At 41.8% G+C, this 27,858-nt stretch overlaps 1 long non-coding RNA gene across 2 annotated transcripts in view; it reads left to right on the top strand.

Annotated features, from left to right (window-relative positions):
• LOC125455433 (uncharacterized) overlaps positions 1 to 27,858 on the top strand; it is a 46,904-nt gene that overhangs the window by 11,631 nt on the left and 7,415 nt on the right. The window lies entirely within an intron of this gene.

The raw sequence follows: 27,858 nt of genomic DNA, 5'->3' as shown, positions 1-27,858 counted from the left end.
ACTCTGTGCCCATGTTACTCATATCCTGTTCCCTTGGTTCAGTTCCCACCAAATTTGACCATCACCTTTCTTTCTTGGCTGCCAAAATTTAAATGCTACGGATGCTGGAAACTACTGGTAATGGAGGGAAAAAAAGTATTTGATGTTTTTAATTCTGTCATCACCTCTTGCTAAAGTCAACTAATAACTTGTTGTAAACTACTGCCCATCTCCAGCCTTTCCTTTCAACTCCTTGAATGCATTGTTGCCATCCAAACCTATGCCCTTATTGTTTTTGCAGCCTCAAATTTGACATTAAACATTGCTATTGTATCTGCTTCTACCACCTTCTTTGGCAACACATTCCACGTACTTTTCACCTATTCTTTTTTAAAAAAAACTTGTTTCAAATCTCCATTAAACTTTCCCAAAGTCCCTTAATTCACATTTCAATCCAGGGGATGAAGGAGTTTGACTGTCCATGCTCCTCGATTTTGTAACCTCTCAGGCTGCGCCTCAATCTCCAACATTCATCTGAAAACTATCCTCATAGTTAATGCCTTTCAAACCAGGCAAAATCCTGGTAAACCTTTTCCGAAGCCACCATATCCTTCTGGTAGTATGGTGATCTGAATTATGTGCAGTGTTCCAAATGTGGCCTAAGTTAAATTCTATACAGCTGCAAATGACTTGCCCGACTGATGAAGACAAGTTTGCCATATGCTGCCTTGACCACCTTAACTACTTGTGCTGCCACTTTCAGCAAATTGTCAACCTATGCGCCTAGATTTCCTTGTATTACGTTTTTGATAATAATGTTACATGGTGCAGCATGTCAGTTTGAAAATAGTTGTGAGCTAAAGATCAGTCCTTGTAACTTTAGTTGTGCCTGCATAGGAGCAGGAAGCTAAATAACAGAAGGATGTTCCAGTCTAATGAATAGGGAGCATATCCTGGTCACAATCATCCCCACTCAGGATTGTTGAGCTCCCAGATCCAGGCCATGCTCTGGCTAATTTTGCCAAGCTCCTTCCTGCTGAATGTGTGGACGATACTGCTGGATCAACAGTCAGACCTCCTTTTATTTTCTTCCAGAATTTCATTCCTTTACGAAAAGCATTTGCCATCTGTGACCATTTGTACGTGATTGAAGTGACACTGTGATCTTGTTAAATACGTGACTGGTGATGACACTTTGGCTGTGACTGAAACTTCCGTGCATGGTAATACCCTCCACCAGTCCTTTGTTCACTCAACACCATGCAAGTAGTCCCTTTCAATGACTGACCAAAGCCATTTATAATCAATTGCTTTTGTAACTCCCAAATCTCATGCCCCTTCTGGCTCCAATAATTTCTGAATCTACTCAAGAAAAGTACTTGGCATTTTCCAACACCCAAGTATCGATCCTTTGGTTCTCCATTTAAAACCATAAGACCTAGGAACGGACGTAGCCCATTCAGCCATTAGTCTGATCTGCTATTTTAAAGAGATCGTGGCAGACCTGAATCCTCAATTCTATTTTGCTTCATCCCCATAACCCTTGATTCCCTTGCCTATTGAAAAATTGGTTTACCTCTGCCTTGAATATACCTAACAAGCCAGTCTCTAATAAAGGATTCTACCCTCAGGAGAAATTCCTCCTCCCTTTAGCTTCAGCTTAAATAGGTGACTTTTTATTCTGAAATTATGCATTCTGGTCCGAGACACAAGGGGAAGTAAACTTTCTGTTTCTACGCTGTTGAGTCCCTTGAGAATCGTGTTTCAATAAGGTTGCCTATTTTTCTAAACTTCCAATAAGTACAGGCTCAACCTCTCCACTTAGGATAGTCTCTCCATATGGGATCAGCTTAGTGAACCTTCTCTGGATTGCCTCCAGTGTCAGATAAGGGAACCAAAATTGTTCAGTGTTCTAGCTGTGGTCTGACTAAGTGCATAACCTCATATTTCTTCACAATGAATTCCAGTTGCCAGGTGTATCTTAGCAGTGTGTTATCCTCAGCACTTGCCTTCCCACCTATTATTGTCATCTGAAAACTTGGCTATCACTTTCTTCATCCAAGTCGTCATTAAAATACATTTTAAATAACTGCAGACCCTATACTGATCCTCAAGGCACTCGATACAAGTTGTCGTCCTGAAACTACTCCTCTCATCCCAATTCTGTCTTCTAATTGGTCAGTCTTCTACCCATGTTAATATATCAGCCACGGGCTCTTACCTTTAAGTAGCCTAACATGTCGTGCCTTATCTAATGCCTTCTGGAAATCAACATATATTACATCCACTGCTTCCCATCTATCCTGCTTGGTGCCATGTCAAAGAATTCTAATAAATTATCACGAATTTCTGCAGCCAAATATCTGTTCAATCCCTTGCCTTCACTTTTGTCCTCCATAAAATCCTTGCATTCTCCTGTTATTTGATAGGTCTCCCTCTTCCAGAATCCAAGGGGTGCATGCTTCCCTGTACCAACAGGTTAGTGTTCATTGTTGGTTTTGGCTAAATGATATCCAGTATCAGGCACTGCTGCTTATTTGCCAAGAAACCTGATTTCACTACCATTATCTCATAATGTAAAATTAAACTCTAGCTTATTTCGTCTACTGTCTACCACTGCTTTGAGCTATACAGTATGAAAACAGACCCTTTGGTCCAACTCATCCATGCCAACTAAGTTTCCCAAACTAAACTGTTCCCATTTGCCTGCATTTGACCCATATCTCTGTAAACTTTTGCTATTCATGTACTTACCTAAATGTCTTTTAAATATTGTAACTGTACCTGCATCTACAATTTGCTATGGCAGTTCATGCTAAATACAAACCACTCTCTGTGAAAAAGTTGCCCTTCGGGTCCCTTTTAAATCTCTCCTCTCTTCAAAACTAGGGGAATATTTTTTAAAATCCCCCAACCTAGGGAAAAGACCTCTGCTGTTCACCTTGTCTATGACTTGTTCGATTTTATAAACCTCTAAGATCGCCGCTTAGTCTCTGGGGCAGGGGGTGTTGGTGGTGGTGGTGGTGGTGGTGGTGTGTGGGGACCCCCAGCCTCTTCCCAAAAGCTGTCTCCAATCCCGGTAGCATACTTGTAAATCTTGTCTGAACCCTTTCAAGTTTAAAAATTTTCTTCCTGTAAAAGGGCAACCAGAATTGTATGCAGTATTCCAAAGGTGGCATCCCAGCTCCTATACTTAATGTTCTGACGTGTGCCAAATGCCACTTTTGCCGCCCTGCCTACCTACGATTCTACCCTTAGGTCTCTGTTCTGCAATATTCCCCAGGGACCTAGCATTAAGTGTGTAAATCCTGTCCTGGTTTGCCTTGCCAAAATGCAGCACCTCAGATTTATGCAATTTGAACTTGCATCTGCCATTCCTCAGCCCATTTGTCCATCTGATTAAGATCCCATTGAACTCTGAAATAACCTTTTACTGTCTTCTACATCACCTGTCTTGGTGTCATCTGTAAACTTACTAAGTTACTCCTATATTCACATCCAAATCATTTTTAAAACCACAAAACAGTAGACCCAGCACTGATCCATGTTGGAAAATCACTGGTCACAGGCCTCCAGTTTGAAGAGCAACCCTCCACCTGCAGTTGAGGTTACAGTGAAGGATTCTCCTTCTCAGCCTCCTGCTTCACCTGAAGCATCGTGACCCTCCAGTTAAACAACCACCAGTAGTCTATCTCTAAGAGCAGCACTATAGTGACATACATACAAGGAATAGTACAGTGACTTCATGGACAGCAGTCTAATCTTTTTTCTGATGATGTTGGAAGGAAAAACTCCTGCACTTCAGTGTTGTGCAAGATGTCAGAGAAACCAAACCCTTGGTACAGTATTGACTCCTGCCCTTCCCCAACCTAACCCAACACACCCTCCAAACAAGAAGTATTACTCTAGATCTGCAATCTAGCTTTTTAATATCACATTTGCTCCCAGTCTTGGATCGTAGTAACATTAAAAAAAACTTAAAAATGAAATCAAGAAATGTAGGTGAGAGATAATGGGAACTGCAGATGCTGGAGATTCCAAGATAATAAAATGTGAGGCTGGACGAACACAGCAGGCCAAGCAGCATCTCGGGAGCACAAAAGCTGACGTTTCGGGCCTAGACCAAAGATCTTGAGGACATCAATGAAGAGGCTTCAAAACAAAAGGTCGAAAACTTCACAGTTTAATATATTTTGTGGAATCAGAAGAAACAAGAGTTCTCCTTCTAGCCGCATAAAACAACTGCAGGCCTGATGAAGGGTCTAGGCCCGAAACGTCAGCTTTTGTGCTCCTGAGATGCTGCTTGGCCTGCTGTGTTCGTCCAGCCTCACATTTTATTATCAAGAAATGTAGGTCTTCAGTTTATATGGTGGTAAAATGTAAATCTGTTTCAAATTAATTTGGCATTCTACATAAATCTGTTTGTGGCACAGCTAGCCAAGGTTGTAGATAATGCTTTTCATTAGAGGAACAGGTTTTATGGTTGTACCAATTAGTGTTTTTAATTATAAATGATAAAACTCATTCTGACTGTTATTAGAAATTATTTTTAACACTAGAATGAGTCTAAAGACTTATCCTAAATCTGTCTTGAGTTAATTTTAAAATTACACAACTAACGATTATTGTAAAAATTGAAAACCTCAGTTGAGTTTGGCCTCTCTTAATTGTGATTTTCTTTTTCTAATACCTGTTCAATTCACTTTTTCATTTTGTGCAATTATGCCTTCTGTTTGGAAAGTGCCATGTATTTGGGTTAGAAGTGCTGAATTTTCAACTTGATGCTGTTACTTGTTAATATATTGCTTAAATAAGAACAAGTAGCCAGTTTTGGGAGGGGGGGGCGTGGGGAAAGGAAGGAAGGAGAATGCTTCTGTGTTAGAACGCATCTCCAACATTCAGTCTGACTAATGTGAACCTTTTCAATTAAGCATTTGGCATTCAATCACCAGTCATTTTCCCTTGACACTGTCTTGGACTGAATCTTATTGTTTTAAGGCTCAGTATGATATTTGAATCCTTTGTAAGCCTCTGGCCCATGTTGTCTATTGGTTTTTACCTTCAGTTAACTTTCTCCACATTTGATTTTGCCATAGACTTGAAAACCTGTATCTTCTGGCAGCAAAAACACAGATATGACCATTGCAATGTACTCCTAGCTGACTTAATAGCTTCCATCCTCCATATATCCAGGTGGAACTAAGGATGATTGGTTACCCTGAATATAGAAATGGTTAATGATCTGAAAATTGAGCTGATTTCAAGTTGACAGGCTGTCACTGATGGAATGTCGTAAGATCAGTTCTGAGGCCTCGCCTGTTTACAATCAATATTGATACGTTGGACACAGTACAGTTTCTTTGTCCGGGTTTGGTGCCAAGCAGGGTGGGAAGTCATGCCATATGCTGTTTCTTGTAATCTAAATCTCTCCATGCCCATTGCGTACGTTTTCTGACCTACACTGGCTTCACCAATGTCGGTTTTTAATATTTCATTTAATATTTGCAGTTATGTGACTTTCAAAATGAAGGAAGGAAAGGGTGGTGCAGTAATTAGTATGGAGTGGAATAAGTATGATAGCAAGGGATGATCTTCTATTAAAACATGTAGAATCCATATGGGTAGAGTGAAGAAATAAGGGAAAGATGACACTGGTTGGAGTAGCTTATAGGGCCCCCTAATAGTAGGTATGTGCTGGGACAGAATAAATTTGAAGGTAATGAGGGCATGTAACAAAGGTAGTACATAAATTGTGGTTGTCTTTAATTTTAGTGAGAGTGGGATAGCTGCATTGGCAGAAGTAGCCATGAGGAAGAATTTAGGGTATTCTGGACAGTTTCCTATGACCGAATATTGTATGAATCCAACAGTGATCAAGCTAATTTTGGATCTGGATGTGTAACCAGGCAGGTTCAGGAAGCATCAGTAAAAAAATCTCCTAGGAAACAGTGATCATAGGTTGATAGAATTTAGCATTGATTGGTAAGGAGGAATTTGCGTCAAACAACTATGCAACGTTTATAAATCATTGCTAGGAAAGAATGAAGGCAGGGTTTGCTGAAGTAGACTGTGAAAGAAGGCTGGCAGCAATGTTTTAAGAAAATTGTACATGGTTCACAGCAAATATATACTACAGTGAGTGAGAATGAAGCTAGGAGGGGGTAAGTTAACTATGGTTGACCAAGGACCTGAAAGCTAGCATCAACTTGAAAGACAAATACAACATGGGAAAGATAGTAGTAAGCCTGAGGATTGGGAGAGCTTTCAAAACAACAAAAGATGATCAGAGAAATATAGAAGATATACAGTTTATCCTCAAAGTTTGTAATGCTAAGACTGGGCTTTTTCAACTATGAGGGGCCAGTGTTTGTTTTGACCTTTTGAGAACAAAGCTGGGAAAATAATCGTGAAACAACAGGACATTGCAGAGAAGTTGAATTAGTACTTTGCATCCATCTTCACAGTAGACAATAACATTCCAGAAATATTAAATCCAGGGGTGAAAGGAGCAGAGGAAATGAATGCAGTAATTTTCACTAGCGAAACAGTACCAGGGAAACTAGTGGGTCTAGAGACTGGTATGTCCCCAGAACCTGATGGCATGCATCCTGAGATATGAAAAGTAGCTGCAGAGATAGTGAACATACTGGTGATAATCTTCCAAGAATCCTTAGACTCAGAGACAAAGGTCCCAGAGGATATAATTTTGAGGAGGCATACCACATGCTAGGCTACTTAAGGCAAGATCCCATGGTACTGGATGTAGCATATTAGCATGGATAGAACTGGCTAACTAATTGAAGACCAGAGTGGTGGGATGGGATGAAGGGACCACTTTCAGGATGGCAACCTGTAAATATTGATCTGTCACTAGGATTGTGCTCGGGCCACAATTAGACACAGATTCAGTGGAAGATGAGTGATTAGGGATGTTAGGTTAAGTGAATGGGGAAAAGCTTGGCATATAGTTTCCCCACATTATAATTTGTCAGGTAATGCACTTTAGCAGGAACAGTAAGGAAGCATTGAGACCATTGCTGGGATGCTGTGACAGGTTTTGGTCCCACCGACCCATATTTCCGCCCCCCCCAAAATCTTTCCTATTCACATACTTATCCAAATGTCTCAAATGTTGTAAATGTACCCACATTCACCATTTCCTCAAGAAGTTCATTCCACACACTAACTTCTCTGTGCGAAAAGATTTGCCCGTTATGTCTTTTTTTAAATCTCTCACTTTTAACAATGAGCCCCCTAGTCTTGAAATTTTCCATTTTAGGGAAAATATAACTAGCTTTAATTCTATCAGTGCTCCTCATGATTTCATAAACTTTGAGAAGGTCACCTCTCAACCTTCTACACACCAGTGTTTTTAAAGTCCCAACCTATCCAGCGATCCTTTGTAATTCAGACCTTCTTTACCTGTCAACATCCTGGTAAATCTCTTCCGAACCACCCGCAGCTTCTTATAACTGGGCGACCAGAAGTGAACACAGTATGCAAGAAGAGGCCTCACCAACATCTTGTACAGCCTCAATTTCCTTATTTTAAGGACTGAGAAATGAAGGCAAGATCATCAGCAAAATAATGGACAAGGTCATTGGCACAGCTAATAAGCCATACTTGAAATGAGTAATCTAGTCGCCAGTGCTCCATTTGGATATCACCAGGGCTAATGCACTCCTAATCTCATTACACCCTTTATATAAACATGGACAAAAGAACTCCAGAGATAAGGTTAGAGCGACTATCCTTGACATTAAAGGCATAATGCAACAGAGCATCATCAAACGAAATGAGCAAAAGCACATGGAAAGATGGTTGACATTGTTGGAGGCCAGGTCACTTGTTTCAGCCAGGACATCACTAAAGGAGATAATTGGTAGTGTCCTCAAAACAACATCTTCAGCTGCTTCCTTAATTACCTTTCTCTCAACATAAGGTCATAAGTGGGGATGTTTGCTCACGGTTGCATTACGATCAGCACCGTTTGCGATTGCTCAGATACAGAAGGTTTGTGCAGCCAAGAAGCAAGTAACATGCATGCCACAAAAGTGGCAAGCAATAACCATCCCCAATAAGAGAATCTAAATGTTGCCCCTTGATGTTCACTATCAGCATCCTGTGGGTTACCATTACTCAGAAGTTAAAATTGGACCATCCATATAACCTTTGTTGCTAAACAACTAAGTTAGAAACTGGGAATTCTGCAATAAATAGCTCATCTTTTCTCTTCCCAATGCATATCTACTGCCTCCAAGGCACAAGTCACAAGCACAATGGAATATTCTCCATATGTTTGGATAAGTGCACTTTCAACAGCACTCGAGGCCTGACACCATCCGGAACAAAGCAAGTTGATTGATATCATCACCACCACCTGCAATATTCAATCCCTTAACCATCAACACACAGTAGGAGCAGTTTTAGACCCTTTAAAAATGCACTGCAGTAACTGACCAAAGCCCTTTTTCCATTGCAAAGAGCATATTTTAGTATTGAGTTTTTTTTCATTTAAGTTAAGCTTTAACTAGTACAGTTATATATTGACCATTCATAATTGTTTATCTGTAGTTAGAATGACCCTTTATTAGAAATAAATAGATTCTTTAAGTACAGAAATCTGGCCTGTGCTTTGATTCAGTTTGGCATGGGTAAATTGGGGAATTTTACGTTGTTTTTAAAATTGTTAATTTTGTGATGGCTCCATGATGAGCAGAGCTTGATTTCCAGCATACCACCCCATTGAGGTGTAACAGTACCTTTTCAAGTCCATTGATTCTTCCACTGAGAAGGGATTCAATCTCCTGCTCATTTTGAACCAGAGTGACTTCACGTTAAAAGGGTCGTTTGAAGAACAATGCTAACTTTTCGGTTGATGGCGGGCTGTGGCATTTTGCTGTGTCCCACCCCTGTTAGCTCCTATTGTCTTTGCATCATCTCATAATGAATGAGTGAGCTGTCATGGGCAGAGTGAGGTCTGCAAGTGGTGCTTTCTAATCAGGATGGGAAGTAGCACTTGACGTTTGCTGCAGATGGAATTTTTATTTTTTGCTTTTCGACGCGTCCAGACAATGGACAAAGTCCAGACTGTTACCCCAAAGGATGGAAAGTATTCTGTCAAGCATCAGCAAATGGAGGCTTGTTTAAAAATGTTAAAGCTGGGCTTGATTTTTATTGGCGTGAGCTGCTGCCATTTTCCAGGCAGGTGGACAGAGTTAAGACAGAGATTAACTATGACTTCATTAAATGACAGACCAGCCTCAAGGGGACTGAAGGGCTGACTCCCGTTTTTAATACCTTTTGACACTTGAGGTTAGAGCACTCATCTACTCGTATGTCCCAGAGGTAATCGCATGTTCTGTCACTGCTGTATTCTCTTGTGTTGTTTCCCTCTCATGGTCACTTACAAGTTGAGCTTATAATTCACTTTAACAAAGATCACCCAACAGAATAAAGCGGATTCACAGAATTTTTAGGACACCGAGGAGGCTGTCGTACTTATGCAGCTTGTTAAATGACCATCATTACTGAATGCCAATTTCCTGCCATTTCCCTTGCGTATTATTTTCATCACATAACCACCCAGTTCCCTCTCAAATTGAACCTGCCTTCAACACATGTCATGACAGCATGAATCAGCTTTTCCTCATTTCACACTTGCTTCATTTGCAGATCACTTTAAATCCATGCCCTGGCATTCTTGTCCCTTTTACAAGTGGGAGCAGTTTTTCCTAATTTACTCTGCCCAGCCCTGCTCATGATTTTGGAAACCTCCAATAGACTCCCTCTTAGCCGCCTTCTCTTCAAGGAGAAAAGTCTCAACTTCTTCAATGTGTCCTCGTAACAAACCTGGGGTGGGATGGTAGCTCAGTGTTTAGCGCTGCTGCCTCCTAGCATTCTGGACCCACATTCGATTCAGCCCTTGGGTGACTGTGTGGAGTTTGCACATTCTACCGGTGTCTGTGGGTTTCCTCTGGGTGCTCTGGTTTCCTCCCACAGCCCAAGGATCTGCAGCTAAGTGGATTGGCTATGCTAAATTACACATAGTCTCCAGGAATATGCAGGCTAGGTGGACTGGCCATGGGAAATACAGGACTGAAGAGGTAGAGTTGGGGGTTGGATTTGGGAGAGATGATTTTTCGAGGGTTAGTGTGGACTCACTTTTTTTTTATTTATCTCAAGAGGGTTGGAATATAAAATCAGCGATGTGCTTCTGAGACTTTATAAAGCTCTCATTCGGCCCCATTTAGAATACTGTGTCCAATTTTGGGCCCCACACCTCAGGAAGGACATGCTGGCACTGGAGCCTGTCTAGCGGAGATTCTCACGGATGATCTCTGGACTGATCGGCCTAACATACGATGAGGATCCTGGGATTGTATTCATTGGCGTTTAGAAGGTTGAGGGGAGATCTAATAGAAACTTAGAAGATAATGTATGGCTTAGAAAGGGTGGATGCTGGGAAGTTGTTTCCGCTAGGCGGGGAGACTAGGACCCGTGGAGACAGCCTTAGAATTAGAGGGGGTCAATTTAGAATAGAAATGAGAAATTTCTTCAGCCAGAGAGTGGTGGGCCCGTGGAATTTATTGCCACAGAGCGCAGTGGAGGCTGCAACGTTAAATGTCTTCAAGGCAGAGATTGATAAATTCTTGATCTCGCGGGGAATTCAGGGCTATGGGGAGAGTGCGGGTAGGTGGAGTTGAAATGCCCATCAGTCATGATTAAATGGCGAAGTGGACTCGATGGGCCAAATGGCCTTACTTCCACTCCTATGTCTTATGGTCTATAGGATTACCATAACCTGCAAGTTCCTCTGAGTCTTGCAGACTTGGAAATATGTTGGCATTCTTTCACTGTTACTTGGTCAAAATCCTCTAAATCTCTTCCCAACAACACATAGGTGGCCTGACATTTCAATGACTGCAGCGATTTGAAGGTGATCCCTCCTTAACACGTTTTGAGGGCAACCTAAATTAGGTTAAAACATACAAGATTGTAATCTTCATATTCTGCTCCTTCTGAATTCCTTCACTGATTGTCCTGACCTCCATTCTGTCCCATGGCTTTTAACAGATTCTGTTCCTGACATTGGCCCGTGACAGACTTCTCTTCCACTTTGTCCCAACACTAACCACCCATGCCTTGCGTGCTGCATTTTTGAGCAATAAAGTTCCTGTGGTGCAGAGAGAGGTCATTCAGCACATAGTGTCCATGACCATCTCTATAGAACAAAACACTGGGTCCTATTTTCCCTTGTATCCTTGCAGTCTGCAAGCTATTTCTTTTCAAAAGGAAATTTAATTTCCTCTTAAATTACAGATTGTCTCAAACCTTCCGTATATTTTGCTCTTCAAATACTCATCTTTAAATCCATCTCTTTGGTTAATTTTTCAGTCACTGTCACAGTTTGGGACTTTTCTATAAAACACGTCCAGGCAAGAGTAGTGATTGATTGCCTTGGGCAGTTTGACCATGAAGCACTCCACCACCATGGCCACAGTACGTACTTTGTGAGTCCAGTTCAGTTACTCATCAGTGGTAACTCCTATTTAAGACAAAAAGGGAAACACCACTTTTTCTGAGAGCTCTCTCTTTGGAATTCCCTTCCTCCAATAGGCTTTTAAAACCAGAGATGATAGATTCTTGATCAAGAATGAAAAATCATCAGGGATGCGCAGGCATGTAGCAAGGAGGTTAAGATCAGATCAGCTGTGATCCTATTGAATGTTGGAGCAGTCTTGAGGGACACATTGGTCCTTCTGTTGGTTTTCATATGTTTGTAGGAATTTCTTATGAGGAGTGAATCTGTGGAATTATTTGCTCAGACTGAGGCCAAGTGCTTTTTTTAAAATAAGGTTGAGAGAGTTTTAATCTGTAACAGAATCGAGCATTATCGAATCAACAATAATCTCATTGGAACAGATTCGATGGGCTGAATGGCCTACTTTTGCTCCAGTGTTTTTGAATTGTAGCCAAGACCTCAAATGAGATTTGGTATTTCCCATCACTCTACAGCTTATTGTATTCACTATCTGAGAAGTTGGAGTGTTAATGAACATTGTTCAGTCTTTAGTAGCCCATCCTCACTTCTGACCTTTACATTGAATGGAAGGTTATCAAAGTAGCTGATGATTTCCCCCAAGGGTACACTCCTGAAGAACTCCCACAGAGATGCCTTGGAGCTGAGATGACACGTCCAACATCCACAACTGTCTTCCTATGTTCCAGTTATGGCTCCAACCAGCAGTGAGTTTCCCCTTGAACCTGGTTGACTCCAGTTTTTTGCTAGGATTCTTTAGGGCTACACTTGGTCAAATACAGCCCTGATGTCAAGAGAAATTAAATCTGTGGAATTCAGCTCTTTTGTCTGTTTGAACAAAGGCTGGGATCTGCAGGTGCCACTCAGCTCCTGACCTCATTTCAGCCGGAGTGTCAGTAATTGGCCAGGTTAGATACGTCTTTCTTCCTGTGCATTGGACATAGTTGGGCAATTTTTCCCATTGCTGGGTAGATGCCTGTGTTGTAGCTGTTCTGGGTAAAGCTTGGCCGGGGTGAGGCAAGTTTTGGCGCACAAGTCTTGAACTATTGCTAGATGTTGTTGAGGCCTATAGGTGTTAGATCTATAAGTTCCTGTATTTTCTGCTGTTTGTTATGGCATTGGATGAGTTAACTTCCATTAATCACAAATGGACGTGACAGGACTGCAGCTTGGATCTGATAGGGTTTGTAGAATTGCTCAGCTCTATCGCTTGCTGTTTTATGCTATTTAGCGTATAGCATAAAGTAGTAGTAAACAAGTAGTAGTAACCTGTTTTGTGGCTTCGCCTAATTAACCCATTTCAGTAGTATTGCTACATACCTCCTAGCAGGTGGGGCTAAACATAGAACAGTACACGGCTGTTCGGCCCACGATGTTGTGTCGACCTATTATTCTACTAAGGTCAGTCTACCCTGCATTCTCTTCATTTTACTATCCTCCATGGGCCTATCCAAGAGTCATTGAAATGTCCCTAATGTACCTGAGTCCAGTGCCACTGCAGGCAGTGCATTCCATGCACCCGCCACTCTGTAAAGAACCTACCTCTGACATCTCCCCTGCACCGTCCTCCAGTCACCTGAAAATTATGCCCCCTTGAATAGTCATTTCCGTCCTGGGGAAAACGTCTCTGACTATCAAGACTTGTGAGCTCAAAGATAGGAGCCTTACCACTGTGCTATGAGAGTCCTCTGACAACTGTCTTTTCGGTATGACTGGTGTACCTCCTGGCATATTCTCATAGAATAGGGGTTGATTCTCTCACTTGATAATGGTAGACTGGGATATACAATGTCATGAGGTTACAGATTGAAGTTTTGTTTTCTTTCTGTTGCTGATGGGGTGCCATGGATGAATTGTCTTGAGTTGTCCAATCTGTTTGACTTTTGCACAGTGATTAGTGCCACACATGGAGTGTCTCCTCGGTGTGAAGATAGGACTTCACTTTTTAATCCTTATGGAGATGGTGACTTTTGCCCGTTCTGTCATGGACAGTTGCATTTATGTAAGGCAAATTATTGAACATGTAGTCAAATATGTGTTTTTTTTCTGCTTTTTGGTTCCCTTACCACCTGCTACAAGCAGACCCTTACAGTTAGGCCCTCTTGTGCTTGGTCATCTACTAAGCCAGTCTCAGCAATGGACGTTGAAGTCCCTCACCCGTCATGCTACCTCAGAATGTTGCTTAACATCATCTCATCAAAACAGGAGTGTGCACAGTAATCGGGAGGTTTACTTGTTTGTGTTTGACTAGATGCTAATGTTGAGGGATCCCAAGCGTACTCCCTGCTGACTAAATACCACAGTAACACCATCTCTGCTGGTGTTGTTGTCTGGGATGTAGTATGTAATGTGTGATTAAAAGTATGACTGTCAGGGAGTTGTTTCTAATGCTTTACTTGATGCTATGTGGTCCACCTGGTTTCATTCCTATATTGCTGTGGGTCTGGAGTCACATGTAGGTTAGACCATTTAAGGATAGCAGTTTTTTCCCAGCTGAGAATAGATATCTGTGGTGGATTTTGAGCCAAGATGCTCAGATTTACCTGGGTCTTTGGAATTACTAGTTTAGTGAAAAGAACACAGGGTCTTTGTAGCCTCCTCACAGCTTATTATTCCAATCTTGCTTGACAAAATCTTGCTTGCTAACAAAAAGAAAAGAGTATTGAAGCACAGGCTTTAATGTGGATTGTAAATTGTTGAGGCCCAAGTAGTGACCTTGGAGTACTGCATCAGTTAGTGCCTGCAAACTTGGAATAAATAGGCTATTTTCAATTCTGAGTTTTAACCAATTCTGTATCCACTGCAGTATATTATCCCCAATTCCCAAAAGTCTTTATCTTGTGTATTAACTTCTGTTGCAGTTATTCCTAGGAATACTACATGGTTCCCCTATAAACACCAAATCTATATTTAAGGACAAAAATTGTCCTGCTTTAAATCAAGGAGGTTGTGTAAAGAGCTGGTGGCTATTTTCAGATTGTTTATTGGACCACATAGTGTGTAAAGCTGCATCTTCATGAACAACTGAGATCTGAATTGGATACCACAAGAGACAATGACTTCTGCTGGACAACAAAGTTTCCAATTGGCTCTTGAGCAGGTGACCCTGGTGTCATACATAGCCGCCTCCTGCACTGTAGGGATTCTATTTTGGCACAAGTCTGCACTGACCCTCTAAAGAGCACTCCACCTATGCCCAGACCCCCACCCTATTGCCTTTGCCCATACTTACTCTGGCCAATCCCCTTAATATACAGAGATAACAAGGTGTGGAGCTGGATGAACACAGCATGCCAAGCAGCATCAGAGGAGCAGGAAGACTGACATTTCTGGACCCTTCAGAATAGGGGAGGGAAGGGGATTCTGAAACAGAGAGTGGGGGAGGTAGTTGGAAGATGGATAAAGGAGCTGATAGGTGGAGACAGACAGGTCAAAGAGGTGGGGATGGAGCCAGTGAAGGCGAGCTTGGGTGGGGAGAGGTCAGTCCAGGGAGGACTGACTGGTCAAGGAGGCATAATGAGGTTGGTGGGTTCGGAGCTGGGGGTGGGGCTTGAGGTGGGAGGAGTGGATGGACAGGTTAGGGAGGCAGGGTTGAGCTGTGCTGATTTTGTGATGCAGTCAGGCGAAGGAAACTTGTGAAGTCCACAATGATACCATTGGGCTGCAGGGTTCCCAGGCGGAATATGAGTTGCTGTTCCTGCAACCTTCGGGTTGCATCATTGTGGCACAGCAGGAGGCCCAGGATAGACATGTCGTCCAAGGAGTGGGAGGGGGGAGTTGAAATGGTTTGCGACTGGAAGTGCAGATGTTTGTCGCAACCTGAGCATAGGCATTCCACAGAGCAGTCTCGAAACCTCTGCTTGGTTTCCCCAATGTTGAGGAGACCTCCTGGAGCTTTTATTTTGCTCCTCTACTGCTTGGCCTGCTGTGTTCATCCAGCTCAACACCTTGTTATCTCAGATTCTCCAGCATCAGCAGTTCCCACTTAATATACACATCTTTGGAGTGTGGGAAGAAATTGGAGTACCCAACAGAAACCTACACAGACACATGCACACTCCACAGACAATCAAACCCTGGTCCCTGAGGTGTGAGGTAGCAATGCCGACCACATCTACTGTGTGTGTGCCTGTGCCCTTGTCTTTGTTTGTGGCCCATGCAAAGAAGTACCAACTAGCCTACAAAGTGAGCCTCTTTCTGTAGAAAATCTTTCTATATCTACATGGAGGTACCAGAAAGTCTACAACAGCCTGTCTTCTCGCACTTTTCCTCCTTCAACTGGAGATTTGCAGAGAATTAAAAACACTTGTAAAGGCAGTGAAGGGTTGAATTCTCAACCAGTGAACGAAGGACAGCACTGCTGTGCCAGAAACCTCGTCAAATGCAAAGAACTACAAAAAATTGGATGAAACTTATTTAAAAAATCAAATCCTGTGGTGCAGATGGATGCTATTAAGTTCTGCCCTCTTGTTTTCCCCTCCCCCTCCCTTTTCCATCCTGAATATCTGTCTCCTGAGACAAGGATAACACTTGACAGTTGAAGGATCAAAATGACGTTCTGGATCTCCAGATCTGGAAAGCAGTCACCTCGTTAGATCTTCCTACATCTGCCCAACGCCAGTGAACACACCACAAAATTTTTTGAGAAGGCAGCAAAGAGTGGGATAAAGGGAGCAACCTGGAGCACCAGCTCTCTCTGCTTTTTGTGCGTTCAATTGCAATTGCAGAGAGCACCTTCAGCTTGGCACCAAACAGCATTGTATCTCCAGCTCCTTTAATAGATGCCATAAGGCACATCAGACTGACCAGACCCAGGAGACTACTTGGTGAGACACCCTGAAGACCAAAACCAGTCCTAGTTGGAAGGAGAAGCCTAAATCAACTACAGATCCTGAAACATCAGCCAGCCCTCCTGACCATGCTGCAGCATATTGAGCAAGTATTACCAGTCCTTTCAGACAGCCAGAGTTCAAATAGTGGTAGGCCCCTTTGGATAAAGTGTAACTGCTCCTTAGAAGAGCATATCAGAAGTAGATAGCAAGTGTAGAGTTGACTGTTTTGAATTTCAAAACAGTTTACTGAAAAGTCCTGAGAAGACATTGGTAGACCTTAACTAAGGTGCAGTAGTCGAGTCTAAAATATCGTTTTTCTTGATTTGAAATGTTCAATAAAGCTGTTTAGTTTGTCCCCTTTGAATGTCTCTACATATAACGTAACCCTTTTTGAAACATGCAGTACAAACAGATCAAGGTAGCTTGGATGCGTTTACCTATCTTTCACTTTACAACATTTACTGTCTCTGAATAGTGAGTTAAATACCCAAAAGGATACTCCAGTAAATCGGACCTGACCAAAAAGGAAAGATGATTGACCAGAAATTAGGGTGAACTTCATTGGGTGATACTTAAGCCACAGATTTCAAGACATGAGCCCTAGAGGGGAAGATAAAGTATGCTGTATGGCCAGTGGTGTGAGTTGGGACAAAACCATAATGAAATTTTTCATTATGATCAAACCAGCATTGGGTCTTAAGTTCATAGGCCAGAATCACTGGGAGGAAGTGTACATTGTTTGGGGAGGCATGCTTCCAAAGTAATTCATGTCATCACTGTACCTAATTGTATGGAATAACTCTGCAATTTAAAAGAAAATAGATATTAAATTTAAAATAGTATACAAAGTGAGAGAAGAAATAGTTGGCACCACATGAGAAATTGGGGAGGTCCTCCTACTCTCAGTTGAAGGGCACTCATTTTAAAGTGCAAGAGTAGGTTCTGATAAATACTGTTTCTCCTTGTTAAGATGTTCAGTAAAATTGTGTGAACCTTCCCCAAACTTTTGTTCCCTTAGTCTATCTCACTGTCGCGTGCCTGAGTTGAAAAGGGTCACTGCAAACTGGTTAAAATTCATCAGAATACATTTATCTACCCTTCACCTTACAACAGTTATCAGGTAAATTTAAGATTTTGGATATTCTGACTGAACCTTTTTTATATTGTGACAGTTCCAGGAATAGTGCAGCCTAATTTCCAGCATGCTTCCCTGTCAGACATAGCACCCTTCATATCCCAAGAAAATTCAAAAAGTTTGTCAAACAGGATTTTCTTTTCAGAAAAATGTAAATTTGTTCTAATTATCTATGCCTTTCAAAGTGTATTGTTAAGACTGCTTCTACTCATGTAGATTCCAGCACATTGACCAATTTTAGAATAACTGGCCTATAATTTACCTGTTCTCTCAGTCCTCCTTTATTTGAAAAGTGTTGTTGAATTTCTTAATTTTCAGTCTGCACACAGTATTGCAGAAGCTTGGAAAGTAATAATTTTAAGATACTGCATTCAATTCTGGTCTCCCTGTATTAGCAAAGATGTTGTTAAACTTAAAAGGGTGCAGTTGGGTTTTCAAGAATGTTGCCTAGGTAGGGGAGTTCAAAACTGGAGGGCATAAGTTTAAGGTGACAGGGGAAAAGGTTTAAAAGGGACCTAAGGGGTAACTTTTTCATGCAGAGGATTGTTCATGTAAGGAATGAGTTGGCAGAGGAAGTGGTGGAAGCTGATACAATTTCAGCATTTTAAAGGCATCTGGATAGGCACATGAATAGGAAGGGTTTAAAGGAATATGGGATAAATGCTGGCAATTGGGTCTAGATTAGTTTAGGATATCTGATTAGCGAGGATGAATTGAAGTAAAGAGTCTGTTTCTGTGCTATACAACTCTGACTCCAGCCAGTGCATCCACTATCAGTGCACTTATGTCTCCTTTTTTAGGAGAGCTAGGATGTAGATGTGAGGTCCTGGGGTTGCTGTAATTTTCTTGTTTGAGTTTCTCCAGTACATGTTCTTTGATGCTAATTAATACTTTGTAACCTGAGAACTGAATGCAAAAATTATTTTTTCCTTTTCTGTTAAGTGATTGGTTTTTTCTGCAATGGTGACAAGCACAAAATATTTATTCAATCTCTCTATCATTTTCTCATTGTTTTTGTCTTTGCTGTTAAGGGACTTTAACTATTTTCTGTACACTCTGGCTAGGTTACTGTCCCTTTTATTTTATCAATATTTTGGACCTATTATCATTCTTGATGATATACCTTTTTCTTTTAACACTATCTGTAATGCAAAATTTAAAAATAAAAGAACTGCAGATGCTAGAAATGTGAAACAAAAACAGAAAATACTGGAAAAAACCAGGTCTGGCAGCATCTGTAGAGAGAGATCAGTAAAAGTTTCAGGTTCAGTGACTCCTCTTCAGAACACTCTTTCTAATGTTCTTGGCAAGCTATCAATGAATCTTTCATGGCAAATTCTTATTGTTCACTGAATTCTGTTTTTGAATGTTTATTGAATTATTTCTTAATGTTTTCCTTTGTTCATGATACTTTTCAGTGTACTTAAATCAAGCTTCTGTTTTCCTGTCATAACAGCCTAATTGACCTAAATTTCATGATTCTTGTTTGTGATTGGAATATGTTGCTTCAGTCTTCATGTAAAGTTCAGTTGCATTATGTTGACATGTTTTGTAGTGAATCTTTTGCTGTGACATTACTGACAATTTTTCCTTATCGCATAATGCTAAATTCCAAGTAGTTTTCCTCCAGTTGGTTGCACAGTAGAGTGTGCTAGAGAAATGTGCTGCAAGTATTTTACCAGCTCATCTCCCCGAACATCTTTCGGTGATCTCGGTTGATCCAGTTTACGTGAAGATTGTGTTACATTGCACATTACATGTTGCAATAATTTGTTGTTTAATACATTTTCCATAAAGTGGCATAACTCGTGTTGGGTGGCTCAGTAGGGGGGAAATCTGTAAATTATTCCAACCAGCATGTGCTTTCCCGAAACTCATCCATGCTACTCTGCATTAAATTTCATTTGTTTACCTATTTTACATGTGTCTAGTCCTTTTTGAAGTTTTTTTAACCCTCCTGGTGATTTCCATATTTGAGTCTTGTATTATCTGCCAACTTTGAAATGCTCTGTAAATCCAAATCCATTTTATTAAAAGAGCAGCGGTTCAAATACTACCCCTAGGACCACCATTTTTGTTCTACTTTTTGATTGAGACATTAAACAGAGGCCTTTCTTCTCTCTGAATGTTTAAAAAAAAATTCCATGGAACAATATTTCAAAGAGCAGATGTGTTACCACTGGTGTCCCTGGACTAATATTTATCTCCACTAACATGGCAATAATAAATTCTTCAGTCATTATCAAATTTCTGTTTGTGGAAACTTGTGCATAAACTGGATGCCATATTTCTTACGTTGCAACATTGTTTGATTGGCTATGCAGCACTCTTTAGGATGTCCTGACGTTGTGAACGATGCAATATAAGTGCAAGTTTTTCAGTCCCAAAAAAAGCAACTAATTACCATTACATTTAAAGCACCTCTTGTACTGATGCAAACACTGCCTACATAATCCTCTGGGATTCAGTTTTGCAGAAATGTCAATTTCACTAAACACTTGTTTCAAAGTCCATATACACAACATCACCTGTAATTTGTTTCTGATTAATTGGACAATTTGATGTTCCACTGCAGTTGATAAAACTCAGCAGAATTTTGCCTTCTGAAAGAACCACACTGCAGCTCCATGTATATAAGCAACCCTTCATGCGTTATTTATGTGAGCATTTATTGGAAGTGTGAGACTGACCTTCACTAATTAGGATGTTAGAGCTAAAGCCAAGCCTGCCCTAATTTAGTGCTTCTACCTATGCTGTCTTTTTCTCGGTAACAGTGCTCTGGAATTGAAGTCACAACAAAGATGCTCAAACTCTCCTTGGATTCTACAAATTGCATGATGTCCGCTATGTTAATCCCAACTGATTTATGGAGTATTGTGCAAGTTCCTTGCATCTGTTTCCAAGTTTTTGTCTATTTATTTCAAACTGTATTTAACAAGAGTGTCTCATGTCAAAATGCTAACACTTGAGTTTTTGTGTATTGCTTGTCAATGGCACAAACCAAAATAAACCCAAACCAATTACTTGTATAATTAATGGCCAACTACATTAACACACTTCCTTTTCTGTTACATTTAAATATATGCATTAAATCCATGTTCACACTTTTTTCTGACATGTCATCTGGTCTGAAACTCCTACACATGTAGGTCTTAATATTCCTGTTTCGTACAACTGTATAATTCCCTATATTTTGCAATTTTAAATCTGAATAAAGAATTGTTTTGTAGTCACCACTTAAGTTTGCATGAACCTTTTTTATATAGCTTCTGATTACACACTCAATCGATTTCAAGCACTCTCCCTGCATTTAAACTGTAATTCACGGAAGAAATCTGTCAGAAACTAAGCTTGTGTACAAATTCGTACACCAGCTGTGAGACCATCAGGTTAATCCACTACTAGTTTGTGTGTCTCTCTAACAAGAGAGCAGCTGTATGGTCTGTTAGGACTACAGCAACTTTTACTCTTTCCCCCCCCCCCCCCCCCCCCCGCCATGGCATTAGAATCCCCTGCTATCAACATTCTGGAGGTTATCGACCAGAAAAGCAAGTGGATTCTCCACATAAACACTGGCTACAAGAGCAGATCAGAAGCTGGGAATATTGCAGTGAGTAACTCTCCTCCTGACTCCTGAAAGCCTGTCCACCATCTACAAGTCAGGAGTGTTATGGAATACTCTGCACTTGCCTGGATGAGTGCAGCCCCAACAACACTAAAGAAGCTTGACACCATCCGGAACAAAGCAGCAAGCTTGATTGGCACTACATTTGGATGTTGGATAAGGTTCCCCGTTGGTAGGCTCATGCAGAAAGTAAGGAGGCATGCGATAGGAGGAAATGTGGCCGATTGGATTCAGAATTGGCTGACCCCGTAGTGGATGGAAAAGATTCAACATGGTGCTCAGTTATGTGTGGTGTACCACAAGGATCTGTTCTGGGTCCTCTTTTCTATTTGTGATTTTTGTAAATGATTTGAATGTAGGAGTAGAGGCATAGATTAGTAAGTTCACAGACGATACGAAGGTGGTTCGCATTGTGGACAGTGCAGAGGACTGTTCTAGGTTACAAAGGGACATTGATCGGATGTGGAGCTGGGCTGAGAAGTGGCAGATGGAATTTAACCCTTAAAAGTGTGAGGTGATTCATTTTGGAAGGACAAATATGAAAGCAGAATACAGGGTTAAGAGGTTCTTGGCAGTGTGGAGGAGCAGAGGGATCTTGGGGTTAATGTTCACAGTTCCCTGAAAGCTGCCACTTAGGCAGTAAAAGTTGTTAAGGTGTATGGTGTGTTAGATTTCGTTTAATACAGGGATTGAGTTCAACAGCCGTGAAGTTATGCTCCAGCTCTACAAAAGCATGGTTCGGCCACGTCTGGAGTAGTGTCCAGTTCTGGTTGCGTCGTTACAGGAAAGATGTGGAAGCGTTGGAAAAGCTGCAGAGGAGATTTACCAGGATTTTGCCTGAAATGGAAGTCTTATGAGGAAAGGTTGAGAGCGCTAGGGCTTCTCTCTTTAGAATGACAAAGGATAAGACGTGATTTGATAGAGGTGTACAAAATGATCAGAGGTATAGTTAGACTGGACAGTCAGAGACTTTTTCCTAGAGTGGAGGTAGCTATGATGAGGGGGCATAGTTTTAAAGTGAGTGGAGGTAGGGGAGATGTCAGAGGTAGGTTCTTTACTCCGAGTGGTCCGGGCATGGAATGCATTGCCAGGGAGGGTAATGGCGTCTGCCATCATTAGGAGCATTTTAAGCAGCTATTAGACAGGCATATGGATGATAGTATAAGGTAGGGGTGGAGGTGAGACAGACCTTAGGATTAGGGTAAAAGTTACAACATGGTTGGCCAACGGGCCTGTACTGTTCTATGATCTATCCACATGCATCCACTCATTCCACCACCAACACTCAGTAGCAGCAGTCTGTACTATCTACAAGATGCACTGCAGTAATTCACCAAAGAGCCTTGGACAGCACCTTCCAGACCCACAACCACTTCCATCTACAAGGACAAGAGCAGCACATGTATGGAAGCACCACCACCTCCAAGCCACCCACCATCATGACTTGAAAATATATCGCTGTTCCTTCACTGTTGCTGGGTCAATATCTTGGAATTCCCTCCCTAATGGCATTGTGGGTCAGCCTTAAGACTATAGGACATGAGTGGAAGTGAGTCTATTCTGCCATTTAATCATGGCTGATGGCCATTTCAACTCCACTTCCCTGCACTCTCCCCATAGCCCTTGATTTCTTGTGAGATCAAGAATTTATTGATCTCTGCCTTAAACATTTAACATCCCGGCCTCCCCTGCGCTCCGTGGCAATGAATTCCACAGCCCCACCACTACAGTGATTCAACAAGGCAGCTCACCACGACCTTCTGAAGGGCAACTAGGGATTGGTGAGAAATGCTGGCTAGTGAGCCATGTTCACATTCCACAAGTGAATTGGGCAAAAAACCTTGCCTTTTTGGAGACAATTAAATTTATCCAATTCTTGCCTTTGAGTGTCTCCAATTTAAATTGCTCTACTGTTGGTGGCTGGGCATTTTACCTTTAAAAGAAAAAACTGTTGAATTTCCTTTCTACATCAGTAAGCTTCAGTCAGGGGGGAGAGATCACTTCGAGTGAGATACCACCTTCGTGAGTATAAAAGTTCAGTGAATTCAGTGCAGAGGGGAAGAGCTGTTTTCGCTTCCTTTTTATTTAGGGCTCGTTGTTTCTAAGGTTTTCTGAACTTAAAATTGAAGAAAACCAGAAGAACTGCAGCTGCTGTAAATCAGAAACGAAAACCGAAATGACCTGAAAAGCTCAGCAGATCTGACAGCATCTGGAGAGATCTGAGGAAAGATCACTCAACCTAAACCATTAACTGATTTCTGTCCATAGCTCCTGCCAGACCTGCTGAACTTTGCCGACAGGATAAACTGAAGCCCAGCTCAGGAGCCCAAAAGAGTAACATAGGTGGGCTGTAAGTTCACTGTTGATAGCTAATAATTTGACTATTATAGGTTACTCTCAGATTGAAGGCAAAGAAAAATATTTATAAGCAACTAAATAAAAGACCAGGATGAACTTTAAAACTCAGTTTAAAAACTAAGTAATTAAAAAATATATATGCAGGGTCAGGCAATGTGTTGTAACTGCATGATATGGGAGCTGGTGGACCCCATTGTAGTTCATAGTGATCACATCTGTAGCAAGTGTTGGTTGCTTGAGGAGCTGTGGCTCAGAATTGATGAGCTGGAGCCTGAGCTTGAAGTGCATCAGGGAGGGGGATAGTCACACCCTTTAGATTAACTATATTTAAAGTTCAGTCAGTAGTCTGGGACAGGAGGGTGAGAGTTATGAGCTGAGCTTGTTCATCAGGTTTGAGATTCTTGTGCCTTGTGTGGCTGAGCAAACTGATCGTAGCACTGTAGTACAGGGGGGGCCATTCAAGAGAAGGAGAAAAGATAGACTGTCGTGGGACAGGTTAGTTTTACCCTACTGATGATGTGTTGTTGCAATAGTAATCCTGCTCAGTACGAGAGGAACCGCAGGTTCAGACATTTGGTGTATGTGCTTGGCTGAGGAGCCAATGGTGCGAAGCTACCATCTGTGGGATTATGACTGAACGCCTCTAAGTCAGAATCCTGCCTAAACGTAAGGATACCCTAGCGCCACGGATCACTGGTTGGCCTGGGATAACCGACTCCGGTCGGTGCATAGTGCCGTTTGATTCTGGGCAGGAGCGCGGCCGTATGGGCGCCGCCTCTCTCCTCTAGACGCACCTCGTGTTCGTGGGGAAACTGGTGCAGACAACCTGATTCTGGCTCAGGGTTTCGTAAGTAGCAGAGCAGCTCCCTCGCTGCGATCTATTGAAAGTCATCCCTCGAGCCAAACTTTTGTCGGTACCGTGCAAACCATCCGTTACGACCACGCAAGGGTCCGTGACCTCGCTTCAACGTTCCGAACCGCACCTCCAGCCCGACGGCGCTGCTGGGCACCACCTCACCTGGTAGGGGGGTGAACGTGCGTGAGCCTGCACCGGTGCAAGGTGTTGACGGCAGCCAGGGACGGGGGTGTTGGCGGCGGCTCTGCGCCTCGCGTGGGAGGGGTAGAGAGGTTGAGAGCGAGGGACACACACGCAGCTGGAGGTCCTCTGACGCTCTGTCTTCCCGCGCCACCTCGGCACGCCGGCCCCTGTCGGTTCTCCGCACTGCCTCCTGGCCAGGGGCAGTCGCACGAGGCCGGCGCGCGGAGCGTGGGCCGTGGCACCACCTGGCCAGGGTGCGCGGCATGCAGGGGACGAGCGTGCGCCGTGCCTGCAGCGATGAGGCCGATGCGACATTAATACAGTTGGGGAATAGACACTTTTCTCTGTGGCCAGGATGGAGACCCCTGAACTTTGGTGCCCAAGTGGAGTAGACATAATGGGCTGAATGTCCTAATTCTACTCCTATATCTTATGGTCTAACATGTCTGCAGTTCTCTACCTCAAGGTCAACTCCTCAATGTTGACAAAATACTTTGTGGCTTGCTAGTTGTTTTCTAATTCTTCTCTGAAGTGCTTTGGAATTTTTTTATTGCACTGGAACTTCACATAATTTGTTCTTAATCTTCAGTCAGACAAGTTGTTCATGAGTGGATTTAAATTACCGATAATTTCTGGATCTGTGTTTGAAAAGGGGAGTACCATTTATCTTTAAAGGGTCTGAGCTGGAACATCGATTAAGAATCAGTTGCTTGCTGTCTGAGCCACAAATTGTTTATTTAAAAGCGCTACCTTTGGCTACTTTGCTTGCTTTCAATTTTTGAAAACTGACAAATGTTCAACTCCGTCTACACTTTGAAGTTCGGCTGCAATACCTCCATTAGCTCTGATTCAGTGCAAAATTCTAACCTTGGGGATTTTAACACAGGTTGAGCCTAAAGCATCAAGAAGTTCTGCCTTTTGAATGTGACATTAAATTGAGCACCCCCCCCAGTAGACAAAGATTTTGTTTCTTCTTTAAGAATACAAATCCATTGTTAAGGATTTTAGTTTAATTTTTGAAAAATATTCCTTTTTCTCTTTTGATAACATTTCCTTCAACTCTTCAACAAACTGCACTAAGCATGCTGTCTTTTTCATAAAGTATATTTTCACTGAAAAATATTTATTTTGTATACCAGTATATACATAATTGAAGTTGAAATTTTTGTAAATCAATGCTGTCCTGGTGCAGGACTTGAGAACTGGCATTTTTGCTTAGCTACATTATTGTGCAGATCTTGTCAGTTGTCTCCCAAGATCTCAATGTATCTGGCTTCCAGAAGCGAGCTAATATCGTTATTTGGCAGTGATTTTGAAGGACATGACTTAAAATTCTTGAAGCAACCAGTTTTTGCTTTAAAACTAGGCCATGTTCTTGTCACATTCTGTAGAGTTTCTATGGAAGTATTGTTTTGCAAATTCCACAACAGATTTTGTTTAACTAAGCTTGACTTGTTTTTTTTTCTAAAATCAACCCTAATTATAGAATGTTGCTCTTACATATATATTTCTGTCAAAGTATAAGAGCTAACCGTATTAATTGTGGTCTCATTCATATGGGTGTTCTTCCGGGTGTGTAGGCTCAACAACCTTTGGCTACTCCAGTAACTGTCCTGCCATGGTAAGGGTGCATGTGATATTGTGCAGTATTTCTTCAGTCCTGGAGTGGCTGCACCTACATGCATAAAGACTTGGCAACCATAGCCTGCAAGCTATCCAAGTAGCAACCAATCTCTGTGATACAAATACACCTAATGCACGATTGACCATCTCCAAGACACACTCTATGACATTCAATGAATGCCCCAACTCCTACCCAAATAGGTGCAGCTCTAAGAACACTCTAGAATCTTGACACCACCAGAAAAAGTATTTGATTGGCATCCTAGCCACCACCTTTTTAAATGTTCACTTAATACATCATCGAACAGTCTATGAACAGCAATCTAAAATCCCTTCCAAACCCCCCCAATCTCTTGTTGTCCCCACCTCTTCAGCGTTTTTCTTGACAGTCCTAACCTTTATTGCTTATTTTCAAAGTGCATATGGCAAGGTTGTTTACTCTTGTACTCAGAACTATGGAGCCACTGTTTTAAAATTAGGGATCACCCTTGGTATGAGACAATTTCTCAGTTGACACATTTTAGAACTCTGGAGGTACGATCATAAAAATATTAAAGGCAGACAGATCCTGTAAGGCAGGAGAATCAAAGGTATTAGGAGCAGAGGGAAGTGTGGAATTAAACCAACAAAAGTAAGCTATTGTCTTATGGGGAACAGAACAGTTTACTTCTGCTCCTGTTTCTTGTTCTTGGGATATGGAAGACTATAGCAGTAATCGTCATTTGTTCCCATCCCCAAGTTCAAGAACAAAAGTAGCTTGCAAGGATCACTGCAGACAGCAGTTGCAAATCAAGCTGCATGTAGATGTGGTCATTTCAATCGTTGACGCTTTTAGTCTGTTACTCGTTATGTAGTCATTACTTCAAGACACCGGTAAATCCAAGAACAAAAAATAGAAGGCACCCTCAATTTTGCCTATTTAAGAATTAATTTCACGTCTTCATTCAGGAAACACCTGGTAAATTCTTAAACTACTTGTAAATACTGTGCTGCACCTTATGATCTTCCTAGACTAGCTCCACTTACTAGATTTGGAGAAGGAATACCCAGAAACAATTGTGGAAATGGAGAGAAAAGGATTAACAGACTGATTCAACCTGAAACGTTGCCATCCCTTTCAGACAATGAGATTTTTTAAAAATTGGATGTAGGCACCAGTGATAAGGGTGTTTTGTTCTAACAGCAGCGCAGGAGTTTACCATGACTCCAGCATCCCATACAGCCTCATTGCACCATGTGAAACAAGGGTGAGGTAACATACTGATTAATCAGTACTGTTCCATGTTGAACACCATAAGCAAGGTCACTGCTGTAGTTTGGAGTTGAATGACCAGATAATCAGAACCATCTTAATGTTGGTGTGCATGCATGTATGTCTACCACCTGTGAACAAACTGATTAGAAAACATCATTTCATGCTGAGAACGACTCCAGCTAGTGTGGAGTTTTCCCCTGTTCCCATTAACTCACTCATCCCAGTTATCTACATGTATCTACCCATGACAGTTAAGAGGAGTGATCATTTATAGTACTTGTGGAAACTGTCCTATTTTAATACTTTGTTTTGAGACACCACCAGGTTGAATAGGATAAAATCTGTACTTAAGGATGAGAGAGTGTGGAACAGTTTGGCTAAGGCTATGGCTAGTTCAAGTGCAGCTAAAATATTGGCATCTGCACATACAATCGGATGTTTTTGACAGGAAAGTCAAGCCAATTATCATG

Source organism: Stegostoma tigrinum, chromosome 10 (genome assembly GCF_030684315.1).
Source record: "Stegostoma tigrinum isolate sSteTig4 chromosome 10, sSteTig4.hap1, whole genome shotgun sequence".
Classification (NCBI taxonomy): Eukaryota; Metazoa; Chordata; class Chondrichthyes; order Orectolobiformes; family Stegostomatidae; genus Stegostoma; species Stegostoma tigrinum.
This window is presented reverse-complemented; position numbering and strand designations above follow the sequence as displayed.